The sequence below is a fragment of the Lethenteron reissneri genome, chromosome 63 (genome assembly GCF_015708825.2).
Source record: "Lethenteron reissneri isolate LAM-NWPU_2019-01 chromosome 63, ASM1570882v1, whole genome shotgun sequence".
NCBI classification, from domain to species: domain Eukaryota; kingdom Metazoa; phylum Chordata; class Hyperoartia; order Petromyzontiformes; family Petromyzontidae; genus Lethenteron; species Lethenteron reissneri.
In genome coordinates this window covers 439,904-452,321 of record NC_083841.1, presented here as the reverse complement: position 1 = coordinate 452,321, position 12,418 = coordinate 439,904, and the positions used below count along the sequence as shown (strand labels likewise).

Genomic DNA, 12,418 nt, shown 5'->3' with positions numbered 1-12,418 from the left:
GGCACCACGCCTTGCGGGCAGTGCCGACCCTTCAAGACAGGGTGTGTGGGTGCCGGCCGAAGGATGAGGTTACTCGAGGCCATGGACACGTGACCAGTTAAGTCTGCAAAAAGGCCCCAGGAGGGGGCTGGTCACGTGATTTGGACCCAGATCCTTCCTCAGGATTCTCGAAGGTGGGCGTGGCCAAAGGTGGAGCCGGCCACGTCACAGAGAATATAAGCCGGGTCCCGAGAGGGGCCGGGATTGTTGTTCATCCTGGAAGAACCCCGTCATCTACGATCTCCGTTCAATGAGTCCTCCAACACGTGAACCCGGGTCGAAGCCGTTGGTCCGGTCCATAGTAGCAGTTACATTGTGACTAGTGTAGTTAGCCTGGTGGTCACCACCTTAGGTTGTTATTCTGTTAAGGGGAAAGCTACCTCGTGTGTTGGAACTGAATAAATGTGTTGCATCTACGTCTGCGACTCAGTTGAACCCATTATACTTCTAAACATACATTATATAGATCCTATTTAGTCTGTATTAGATCAGGTCTCTGTAAATATAATACGTGAAGGGACAAATACGGAAATTAGGAATATTGTAAGTTTAGTAATGTCGTGATTTATATTCTCGAAAAACATGGCTTTCACTATTTTCTTATATCCTGTATTTAGAGTCGATCGAATCATGTGTCGACACATTTAAAAGGATATTATCATTCCAACAACTGATAAAACGTCACGCCCAGTCAGGGACTTGAACCCTGGACCCTCAGATGTCTTAGACATGAATCCACATTCATGTCTAAGACATCTGATGCTCTACCGACTGAGCTAACCGGGCCCTGAGTGACTATCATTAAATTATCCTTCATGAAAGTGAATGTCATTCCAAAAATGCGGGATAAAATAACAAATGAACGTGAGAGATAGCACCTACCACATTCGTTTCTCCAAAGATGTTTTTCCATAATGTTCACAGTGCTTGCATTCAATTGTGTATGTACATGTGTATGAATTAGATTTTATATATGACCACGATATAGTTTATAGATTTATACAAGTGCACATTCTATGGATGTACAGACTCTGCACCTTCACATCACTGCAGATGATATATGATGCATGTAAACATACTTTCTATAGATCCTATTGAGTCTGTAGTAGATCAGATCTCTGTAAATATATATAACAAGGAGAGACAAATACGAAAACGAGAAATATTGTAAGTTTAGTAATTTTGTGATTTATATTCTCCAAAAACATACCTTTCACTATTTTCTTATATCCTGTTTTTAGAGTCGATCGAATCAAGTGACGACACATTTAAGAGAATAATATCATTCCAACAAGTGATAAAACATTACGCCCAGTCAGGGACTTGAACCCTGGACCCTCAGATATCAGTGACATGAATCCAAATGCCTCTTAAAAGTCTGATGCTCTACCGACTGAGCTAACCGGGCTCTGTGTCAATATCATTAAATTATCCTTCATGAAAGTGAATGTCATTCCATAAATGGGAAATCAAATAACAGTTGAAAGTGAGAGATATCACCTACCATATTCATATGTCCATATACATGTTTCCATATTGTTCACAGTGCTTGCATGTACATGTTCATGCATTAGATTTATACATGGCCACGATATATTTAATAGATTTACACAAATGCACATTCTTTAGATGTTCAGACTATACACCTTCACAGCACTGCAGATGATATATGATGCACGTGTAGTGACATACCACCGTGGTGTGGGTGTAGTACCGGCCCTATAGGGGCCCGGTGAACGCTGAATGATAGTGCCAGATGGCACCACGCCTTGCGGGCAGTGCCGACCCTTCAAGACAGGGTGTGTGGGTGCCGGCCGAAGGATGAGGTTACTCGAGGCCATGGACACGTGACCAGTTAAGTCTGCAAAAAGGCCCCAGGAGGGGGCTGGTCACGTGATTTGGACCCAGATCCTTCCTCAGGATTCTCGAAGGTGGGCGTGGCCAAAGGTGGAGCCGGCCACGTCACAGAGAATATAAGCCGGGTCCCGAGAGGGGCCGGGATTGTTGTTCATCCTGGAAGAACCCCGTCATCTACGATCTCCGTTCAATGAGTCCTCCAACACGTGAACCCGGGTCGAAGCCGTTGGTCCGGTCCATAGTAGCAGTTACATTGTGACTAGTGTAGTTAGCCTGGTGGTCACCACCTTAGGTTGTTATTCTGTTAAGGGGAAAGCTACCTCGTGTGTTGGAACTGAATAAATGTGTTGCATCTACGTCTGCGACTCAGTTGAACCCATTATACTTCTAAACATACATTATATAGATCCTATTTAGTCTGTATTAGATCAGGTCTCTGTAAATATAATACGTGAAGGGACAAATACGGCAATTAGGAATATTGTAAGTTTAGTAATGTCGTGATTTATATTCTCGAAAAACATGGCTTTCACTATTTTCTTATATCCTGTATTTAGAGTCGATCGAATCATGTGTCGACACATTTAAAAGGATATTATCATTCCAACAACTGATAAAACATCACGCCCAGTCAGGGACTTGAACCCTGGACCCTCAGATATCTGTGACATTAATCCAGATTCCTCTTAAAAGTCTGATGCTCTACCGACTGAGCTAACCAGGCTCTGAGTGAGGATCATTCAATTAGTCTTCATGACTATAATGCTCACAGGAGTTGCTCTGAGATAAACATGTATTCATGTTTGAATCTGTTTCATATCCAGCGACCATGTATATTATAGGTTCATCTACATACAGATTTATAAATGCAAATAGGATTGGTTTGACACCTTCACCACACTTTGGATTTTGTATTATTTACATCTATATGATATATAGTCTGTGATAGATCCGATAGAGTCACGATAATTTCTAGGTAAAGAATGCTTTGAGTATTCTACATTTCTGAGCGACTTATATTGTCCAAAATATGCCCATGGTAATTTTATATTCTCCAGTGATTAGAGTCTATGGATTATCGTCCCGATTCATTGACGAAAATAATATCTTACCAACCAAAAATACAACATCACGCCCAGTCAGGGACTTGAACCGTGATCCCTCAGATGTCTTAGACATGAATCCACATTCATGTTCAAGACATCTGATGCTCTACCGACTGAGCTAACCGGGCTCTGAGTGACTATCATTAAATTATCCTTCATGAAAGTGAATGTCATTCCAAAAATGGGGGATCAAATAACAAATGAACGTGAGAGATATCACCTACCATATTCGTATGTCCATATACATGTTTTCATATTGTTCACAATGCTTGCATTCAATGGTGCATGTACATTTTCATGAATTAGATTTATACATGGCCATGATATATTTAATAGATTTACACAAGTGCAGATTCTATAGATGTTCAGACTAGACACCTTCACAGCACTGCAGATGATATTTGATGCACGTGTAGTGACATCGCGGATACCACAGTGGTGTGGGTGTAGTACCGGCCCTAGAGGGGCCCGGTGAGCGCTGAATGATAGTGCCAGATGGCACCACGACTTGCGTGCAGTGCCGACCCTACAAGACAGGGTGTGTGGGTGCCGGCCGAAGGATGAGGTTACTCGAGGCCATGGAACTCTACTTGACCCGGGAGGACACGTGACCAGTTAAGTCTGCAAAGGGGCCCCAGGAGGGGGCTGGGGGTGGTCACGTGATTGGACCCAGATCCTTCCCCAGGATTCTGGAAGGTGGGCGTGGCCAAGGGCGGAGCCGGCACGTCACAGAGAATATAAGCCGGGTCCCGAGAGGGACCAGGATTGTTGTTCATCCTGGAAGAAACCCTTCATCTACGATCTCCGTTCAATGAGTCTCGAACACGTGAACCCGGGTCGAAGCCGTTGGTCCGGTCCGTAGTAGCAATTACGTAGTGACTAGTAGTGTAGTTAGCCTGGTGGTCACCACCTTAGGTTGTTATTCTGTTAAGGGGAAAGTTACCTCGTGGGTTGGAACTGAATAAATGTGTTGTCTCCACGTCTTCGTCTGCGACTCAGTTGAACCCATTATACTTGTAAACATACATTATATAGATCCTATTTAGTCTGTATTAGATCAGGTCTGTGTAAATATATATTACGTGAAGGGACAAATACGGAAATTAGGCATATTGTAAGTTTAGTAATGTCGTGATATATATTCTCGAAAAATATGCCTTTCACTATTTTCTTATATCCTGTAGTTAGAGTCGATCAAATCAAGTGACGACACATTTAAGAGAATCATATCATTCCAACAAGTGATAAAACGTCACGCCCACTCAGGGACTTGAACCCTGGACCCTCAGATGTCTGTGACATGATTCCAAATCCCTCTTAAAAGTCTGATGCTCTACCGACTGAGCTAACCAGGCTCTGTGTGAGTACTATTCAATTAGTCTTCATGACTATACTGCTCCCAGCACGTGCTTTGAGTGAAACATGTGAAGTATTCAGAATGACGGCAGGAAACCTCTTGACGGGTAGCACACTTTTTATTAAACTTTGACTTTTCTCGATATACCGTGTGGTCACTATTCTTCACACTACACACACTTCACTGACACGTGTGGTCACTACCTCTCCCACTACACACTCCACTGACACGTGTAGTGACTATGGCTCACGCTGCATGCTCACACTGCATGCTCACACTACACTCCAGCCCCGTAACGTCCGTGGAGCCTACAGACCCACCCCAGCTTGGGCGTGGGTCACAACCTCTGGGTCCCGAGAGCCGGCCCTCACACGGACGTTCGGCCCCGGGTCCCAGGGTCCCGCCTCTGGGTCACACAGAGCCCCGGTCCTTACAAGGACAGCGGGACTAGGTACCGCAGGGCCCTATCTCTTCCTCCGCCGTCTTCAATCTTCGCTGGTCACCAACTCCCCGAGCGCCCGCGCGCACCGCCTTATATAGCCCTCTTGCGGACCGCGATGTGAGCGCCCACTAGTCGACCAATCACGGCGCGCTGTTCCTACGATCCGTTTTCCCAGCGCGTGTTACCACTACACAACCAATCGCCCCGCGCTGCCACACGATCACTCCCTGTCAGCGCGCGTCACCAACACACAGCCAATCACCACCACATAACCCATGACCCCGCGCTGCCCTGTGATCCCTCACCGTCAGCGCGCGTCACCGGCACACAGCCAATCACCACGCGCTGCCCCACGATCCCCACTGTCAGCGCGTATCACCACTACATCACCCCCTCCCACATAGCTCGCAGCCGGCCTGGCTGCTAAACAACACAACAACAACAACAATAGTAACACAACAAAAACCCAACCCCCCCCAGTGTGCCCCGTAACACAACAACAACAACACAACGACATAACACCAAACAACAACCTATGTACAAACCGACAAACAACACACAAAAAAAAAAACCAACAACAACACACAACACCTAGACAACAAGTTATGTACAAACCGACGAACAGCGCAATAAAAGCAAGTCCGAGAAAAAGAACGTGTCCAGTGTCTCTGAGACTATCGATCCCCCCCCCCCCTCCGCTCGCTCCCCCACCGGGGTGCTAGAGCGGCCGAGCGGACGGGGAACGCAGTGACGAGGCTCTCCGGCCGCATCGGCTCCTCAGCCGGTTGGTCACGAAAAGTTGCGCGACTGAGCGCGAGTCTGCCTGGCCGGTCCATCGTATGGGACGGGACGCTGACGACGGTCTGGTGGCTCCGGCAGCTCTGGAAGGCGCGGATCGGGCCTGGAAGGACCGGTCGCGCCGCGGGGATCCAGCCGCCGGTGGTCGGCAGCTGTCAGTTCCGGGACACCTGGGAGCGGATCAGGCGGAGACATGTGAGGATCAGGCGGAGACAATTTCCCCCTTAGGTCGTCGGTCACGTCACATGCTCGGCTCTCATGACACAAAGGGAGGCCATATGGAGGCGAGAACGGTTTCAGTCGGGAGGGGTGAACGTACCAATGGCGCTTTCCCCATTTTATCTGAACACACTGGGGGCGTGCAACCCGCACGACCTCCACGGGTCCCCGCCATGGCCTCAACAATTTAGGCGACGTAGCCAAAGGTGCCTGAGGGCAGTGCAGCCAGGCCCTGTCGCCTGGTTTCCAGTTGTGCACGGACACCTTCCGTGCACGCAAACGCTCGTTGGCAATTTGGCGAGCCCGCGAATTAAGCCGTGCGGCCTCCCGTGCCTCGGTCAGCTTATGAATGTTAAATTTAATATGTTCAGCCAATTTCGAATTCGTTCGTGGCGTGGACAGTCCCAGCTGCGTTTCCATGGGCGGGTCGGCTTCCCGACCATACATCAGATAGAATGGGGAAAATCCCGTTGCTGCATGGGGAGCCATTCTATACGCGGCGAGGACCCCAGGGACCTGCAGGTCCCAGTCAACATGTGCCTCACACACCTGCTGGCACAACATAGAAGTCAAAGTTCTGTGGAGTCGCTCCACCATCCCGTCTGTCTGTGGGTGGTACGGGGAGGTACGCACCTTCTTAGTACCCAATAGGTCGCACACCTCTTGCAATAATTTACTTGAAAATTTTTTCCCTTGGTCGGTCAGCAAGCGTTCGGGAGCCCCCTTGTCCAAAACATAGCCCTGGACAAAGGCGTCCGTCACAGCTGCCGCCGACTGGTTGGCGAGTGGCCACGCCATAGGCCACCGGGTAAAGTATTCTACACCAACCAACAGGTACTTGTTACCCCTAGGCGTGACTGGAAAAGGCCCCAAAATATCAAGCGTCACGAGCTCGTTAGTGCGCAAGACCTGAATAGATTGCAGTGGTGGATTTGACGCCACTGGCGGTGGTTTTCGTCTGGCGCACTCAACACACCCCTTTAGGATATTCACCACATCACTTCCCATCCCCGGCCAATAATAGTCACGCTGAAGCAGAGCAAGCGTTTTGTTTACCCCCAAATGCAAGAGGCGTTCATGCGCGGCCAGGACAACTTTCCCCCGCACAACGGAAGGCACCACGAGTGCGTGGCGCCGAGACAAATTGTCCCATCTCATTAACAGGCCCTGCCTGAGTACCCAGGAACCAGTTCGTTCCCGGCCCTCCTCGGGACCCCCCGCCCTGCGACGCAACGCTAGCAAGGAGCTGTCAGCCATTTGGAGACGGCCCCACTCAATCAGCGACAGTGAGAGCAGCGAGTCCTCTCCCACAGGGGTAGCGGGAACATCACCGATCGGTGCATCCGGGGTAGCGGCCAACACCCCCATACTTTCCGCAGCTGGCGGTTTACAGCGCGCCGATCCCAACAAGCACGCACATTTGTGACAAGGCGACAATCGCGACAGGGCATCGGCGTTAGTGTGGCGCAACCCCTTACGGTACGTGGTCGTGAACTGATAGTCCTGGAGGACTTCCAACCACCGTGACAATTGGCCCGAGGGCTGGGCGACCCTCAATGAATACTGAAGCGCCGCGTGGTCCGTCCGGACCGTAAAGTGACGGCCATAGAGATACGGTCTAAACTGCTGCACAAAAAAAACAATCGCCAGCAACTCGCGACGGGTGACGCAGTAGCGCTGCTCCGCCGGCGACAAAACCCTGCTACCATAGGCGACCACCCTTTCGACTCCCCCGACGACCTGTGAGAGCACCCCCCCAATGCCCGTGTTGCTAGCATCCGTGTCTAGCAAGAAGGGACTTGTAAAGTCAGGATAACGCAAGGGCGGGGCACCCACCAAGGCGTCCCGGAGGGAGCAGAACGCGGCCTCCTCCTCCGGTCCCCATCGGAACTTGACTCCTTTTGCCGTTAGAGCGTGCAAGGGTTTTGCAATGGTGGCGAAATGCTCAACGAATCGGCGGTAGTACGAAGCAAAACCGATGAAACTGCGCACGTCCGAAACCGACGTGGGCGTTGGCCATGAACTGACACAGTTCGTCTTCGCGGGATCGGTAGAGATCCCTGAAGAATCGACAATGTGTCCCAAGTATCTCACGGACTTACGAAGAAGGTGGCATTTGGCCGGTTTAAACTTTAATTTAGCCGATCGCATCCGCAAAAATACTCCTCTCAGCCGCTGGAGGTGTTCCTCGAACGTTTTACTGAAAACAATGACATCGTCCAGGTAAATCAAGCAAGTTTCCCATTGCAAGCCCGACAAGACCAATTCCATAAGGCGCTGAAACGTCGCGGGAGCGGAGTGAAGTCCCATGGGTAACCGGTTAAACTGAAACAGGCCCCCTGGAGTCCGAAATGCTGTCTTAGGTCTAGACTCCTCGTCGAGTGGCAGCTGCCAGAATCCCGACAGTAAATCAAGAGTTGAAAAATATCGCGCACCAGACAATGCATCGAGGGACTCGTCCATTCTGGGGAGCGGATACGCGTCAGCCACGGATATTTTATTCAGGCGACGGAAATCTACGCAGAATCGCAAGGAGCCGTCTTGCTTTTTAACCAGCACAATAGGTGCCCCCCAAGGACTGGAGGAAGGCGAAATAATGTCGGCCCTTAGCATATCGTTGACGGCCGACTGAACGTGTTCCTTCTCAACAGGACTCAGCCGGAAGGGATTTAGCCTAACCGGTGCCGCATCGCCTGTTTCAATATGGTGGCGCAACAGGCCCATGCACCCGATGCCATATTTATGCTTACTGAACACATCAGAAAATTCTATCAGCAACGCACGCAGCGCACCCAACTGTACTGTAGACAAATCGTTCGAGTCCGCGCACAGCGAATCGACCCATTCAAGGTCCTCCCTCGATGGATTGTTCCGCGTCGGGTTTGGATCAACATGCGCAACCAGGCGCTCTTCCCCAGGGACCCGTGCCGCGTGAGCTAGCACAGTGCCCTGCTGAATAACGGCCGGCCTCGAACCGGCGATTAAAACCATCACGAAAGGGTCCTTGTCAGCCCGAACCAAAGTGTGAGCCACCGACAAATCGAGACCCCCGACAGCCCTATTTGAAGGACCCAAAAGCATTCCCTGTTCCGAGGTCTCCCCAACCAATGGTTTCCTCAACCGGAGGGGAATTAACATCTGTGAACCCGGAGGCACGTGCACAGTGTGCGTCGCCAGCGCTTGTATCGTAGCGCACGCCGTTCGAATTTCGGTAGGACTCGACAAAAATGAAATACGGCGACCCGATGGTAGCTCAATGCAACGCTGATCGATGAGAATTTTAATGGGCATTTTAGCCAAAAAGTCTGTGCCCAACAGACAAGGAACTGCTAATGAGGAAGAAACGAAAACGGGTCCCGACAATTTAATATCTCCAATGCAAATGGATGCCTTAATCTGGCCGACAATGCCCAACGAGCCCCCATTTGCCGCGTAAAATGGCACGTCCACTGGGAGTAGAGGTCGACATTGGACGGGGAGAATGTTGTAAATGAGGTCTGATATAATAGTCGCCGACGCCCCCGTGTCCACTAGCACCCTGACCTCGACCCCGTCAATGAATCCCGGGACGACCAATGATCCCGCCGACGCAGCCACTATCCTGTGCCCCAACTCAGACCATTTTATGTCCCCTCGGTCCCGCACGAACCCCCCTCGCCGAACCGAATCCCCGATCCCTAACTGGCCTTCCTCCGGCGCAACGCGACGGCCCATGTGTGTCGCGCCTGTAGGCCGAGCATGTGAGGTGCCGCGACTTGCCGGGGGTAGTAGGGATGACTTAGGGCCTTGGTCGTCGTCCAGCCGATGTCCCGTGGCGCGCTGACGTGGAGCGCGGCAACCGGACGCCACGTGGCCCCGGAGGCCGCAGTTATAACACGTGACGAGGGACGCCGGAGGTCTCGGTTGCTCCAGCTTGCGGGCCGATCGCAGAGGCGAACGACCCCCCGACCTCCAGTCCCCCGGTCGTCCCGCGGTGAACGCCTCCTCTCGTGGGCTGACGACTTGGGGCTCGGTGACTCCCGGGCCCGGAGCTGAGGCCACGGCAGCAGTGCAGACACCCCCCTGTTTACGCTGGAGGACCTCGTACCTCGTACTTGTTGCGACCCGCAAAGAAGAAATATCGACCTCGTCGGCCGTGTTGATGGGGACCCCCAGGTCCTGCGCCAACTTGAGCAGTTGCTCCAGGACCATCGCGTCCTGGCCCTCCTCGTCCATATGAGGGAACGCGGCGTCGGCGAGAGCCAACAACGCCGTGCGGTAGGCAAGCGCGGTCTCCGTGACCGCCTTCCGTCGGCCGTAAAAGTGATGGCGACACGCCGACGGAGGTCCGTAGACCTTGGCCATGAGACCCAGCGCAGCCTTAAGCGTGGAGCGGTCCGACCTCCGTGCGGACCTGAAGGCCGCGAGCGCGTCGTCGTCCAACATGGCAGGCAGTGCCCGCAGCGCCGTAGCGTCGGACCAGGCCGACATTTCTTGATGCGCCAGAAACCTGCGCTGGAATGCGCCCCAGTCGCCGCCTTCCGCCTTGAAGGCCGACAACGTGGGAAGGCGCTGCTGGAAGATGAAGTCGTCGTCCTCTGCCACGTGGTTCCTCTCCGCCGCCCCGTCGGTCTGTAAGATGGCGGCCCCAATGGTGGGAGGCTGATGGCGGTCCGCAGCGCGCGTTGATGACGTAAGCGGGCGCGCTTGGAGAACCGCCGCCACGTGTTGCTCCCCGTTCCCGCCAAAAGATGTCCGCGCAGTAGAAATGGCGGGAATCGCCAAGTCATTTTGGCGGGAATCTGCGGGGCGAGCCTTTTGAAAGTCCGCCGACGTCCCCGCTCCTCCCGACGTGTTGATCTCTGCCAGGATGGACGCGGCGGCAAGCAGCAGCTCTGCCAGACGGGAGTGCGCCTCGCGGAGTACGGAATCGGTACCCAGTCGCTCGTCCGGCGACCTCGGCGGGTCCTGCGGCGTCGGCATTTCCTCGTCCTCTCCCCCCGATGCCAGCTGGCCCGAGTCGTCAAGGTTATCCTCGCGGTCAATCCCGTGGGTCCGACGGGTCTTCCTTGTATCCATGCCTGGAAGACTGTTTCACTTCTGACGCCAGTTGAAGTATTCAGAATGACGGCAGGAAACCTCTTGACGGGTAGCACACTTTTTATTAAACTTTGACTTGTCTCGATACACTGTGTGGTCACTATTCTTCACACTACACACACTTCACTGACACGTGTGGTCACTACCTCTCCCACTACACACTCCACTGACACGTGTAGTGACTATGGCTCACGCTGCATGCTCACACTGCATGCTCACACTACACTCCAGCCCCGTAACGTCCGTGGAGCCTACAGACCCACCCCAGCTTGGGCGTGGGTCACAACCTCTGGGTCCCGAGAGCCGGCCCTCACACGGACGTTCGGCCCCGGGTCCCAGGGTCCCGCCTCTGGGTCACACAGAGCCCCGGTCCTTACAAGGACAGCGGGACTAGGTACCGCAGGGCCCTATCTCTTCCTCCGCCGTCTTCAATCTTCGCTGGTCACCAACTCCCCGAGCGCCCCGCGCGCACCGCCTTATATAGCCCTCTTGCGGACCGCGATGTGAGCGCCCACTAGTCGACCAATCACGGCGCGCTGTTCCTACGATCCGTTTTCCCAGCGCGTGTTACCACTACACAACCAATCGCCCCGCGCTGCCACACGATCACTCCCTGTCAGCGCGCGTCACCAACACACAGCCAATCACCACCACATAACCCATGACCCCGCGCTGCCCTGTGATCCCTCACCGTCAGCGCGCGTCACCGGCACACAGCCAATCACCACGCGCTGCCCCACGATCCCCACTGTCAGCGCGTATCACCACTACACATGTATTCAGCTATAAATCCGATTCATATTTGGCGACGATATCTATTAATGAGTCATATAAATAAAAACTTGTAGACAAGCATAATTTTGTAGACTATAAGTATAACAAAATTGCTAAGGCTACAATATGCCTCATTTTAACATTGGTCCCTCAACTAATTTTTTGACAGACCTGATCGTGACTGTAGGATCTTTGACAGCTTCTTTAGGATCTGCACAATTTTTGTTTATTGGAATTATACATAATCTGCAGTGGTATGAATGTGTATATCCTATAGCTTGTGCATCTAACGAATCTGCATTCTTTTGAATATATAACATATATAGTAGCCAGATAAAAATCATGCAGCACTAAATGCAAACAATGAGAATTAGAATATATTTTGTATTTATGAATCAATGAGCTACTTTACGTCTGCCGGTGAGTGCATGGTCAGTCACAGACAAGACAGAGAGGGCATGTGGTCAAACCAGCTGACAAGCATCCCCGGCAAGGCGTTTCACAGCCTCACTCGGCTCACTTACCTGAGTTTATACGACAACAAGTTGACTTCCCTTCCCGTGGGAGTGTTGAGAAGCTGAACAGGAGAGGTGCTGCAGTGGCCGAGCTGTCGAGTGGGCAGGCGGTGCAACTGCACCGAGGCCTATGGGTGTGAGGGACTCAGGAGCTAGGCCATGCAGAAAAGGATTATTATACAAGGGGCGAGCATTTGGTTCCTTGACTTGTTAGCAACGTTGCACCACAGCA

General features: G+C 52.0%; 4 non-coding genes across 4 annotated transcripts; all 4 read right to left on the bottom strand.

Annotated features, from left to right (window-relative positions):
* Positions 1-723: 723 nt before the first annotated feature.
* On the bottom strand, positions 724-825 carry TRNAR-UCU (transfer RNA arginine (anticodon UCU)). The gene is made up of 2 exons: positions 789-825; positions 724-759 (listed from the first exon to the last, which is right to left on the bottom strand). It is a non-coding gene; the product is annotated as a tRNA-Arg (tRNA).
* Positions 826-1,347: 522 nt separating this feature from the next.
* TRNAK-UUU (transfer RNA lysine (anticodon UUU)) lies at positions 1,348-1,447 on the bottom strand. The gene is made up of 2 exons: positions 1,411-1,447; positions 1,348-1,383 (listed from the first exon to the last, which is right to left on the bottom strand). It is a non-coding gene; the product is annotated as a tRNA-Lys (tRNA).
* A 1,073-nt stretch (positions 1,448-2,520) lies between these two features.
* TRNAK-UUU (transfer RNA lysine (anticodon UUU)) lies at positions 2,521-2,620 on the bottom strand. Its single transcript has 2 exons — positions 2,584-2,620; positions 2,521-2,556 (listed from the first exon to the last, which is right to left on the bottom strand). It is a non-coding gene; the product is annotated as a tRNA-Lys (tRNA).
* Positions 2,621-4,257: 1,637 nt separating this feature from the next.
* TRNAK-UUU (transfer RNA lysine (anticodon UUU)) lies at positions 4,258-4,357 on the bottom strand. Its single transcript has 2 exons — positions 4,321-4,357; positions 4,258-4,293 (listed from the first exon to the last, which is right to left on the bottom strand). It is a non-coding gene; the product is annotated as a tRNA-Lys (tRNA).
* Positions 4,358-12,418: the final 8,061 nt, after the last annotated feature.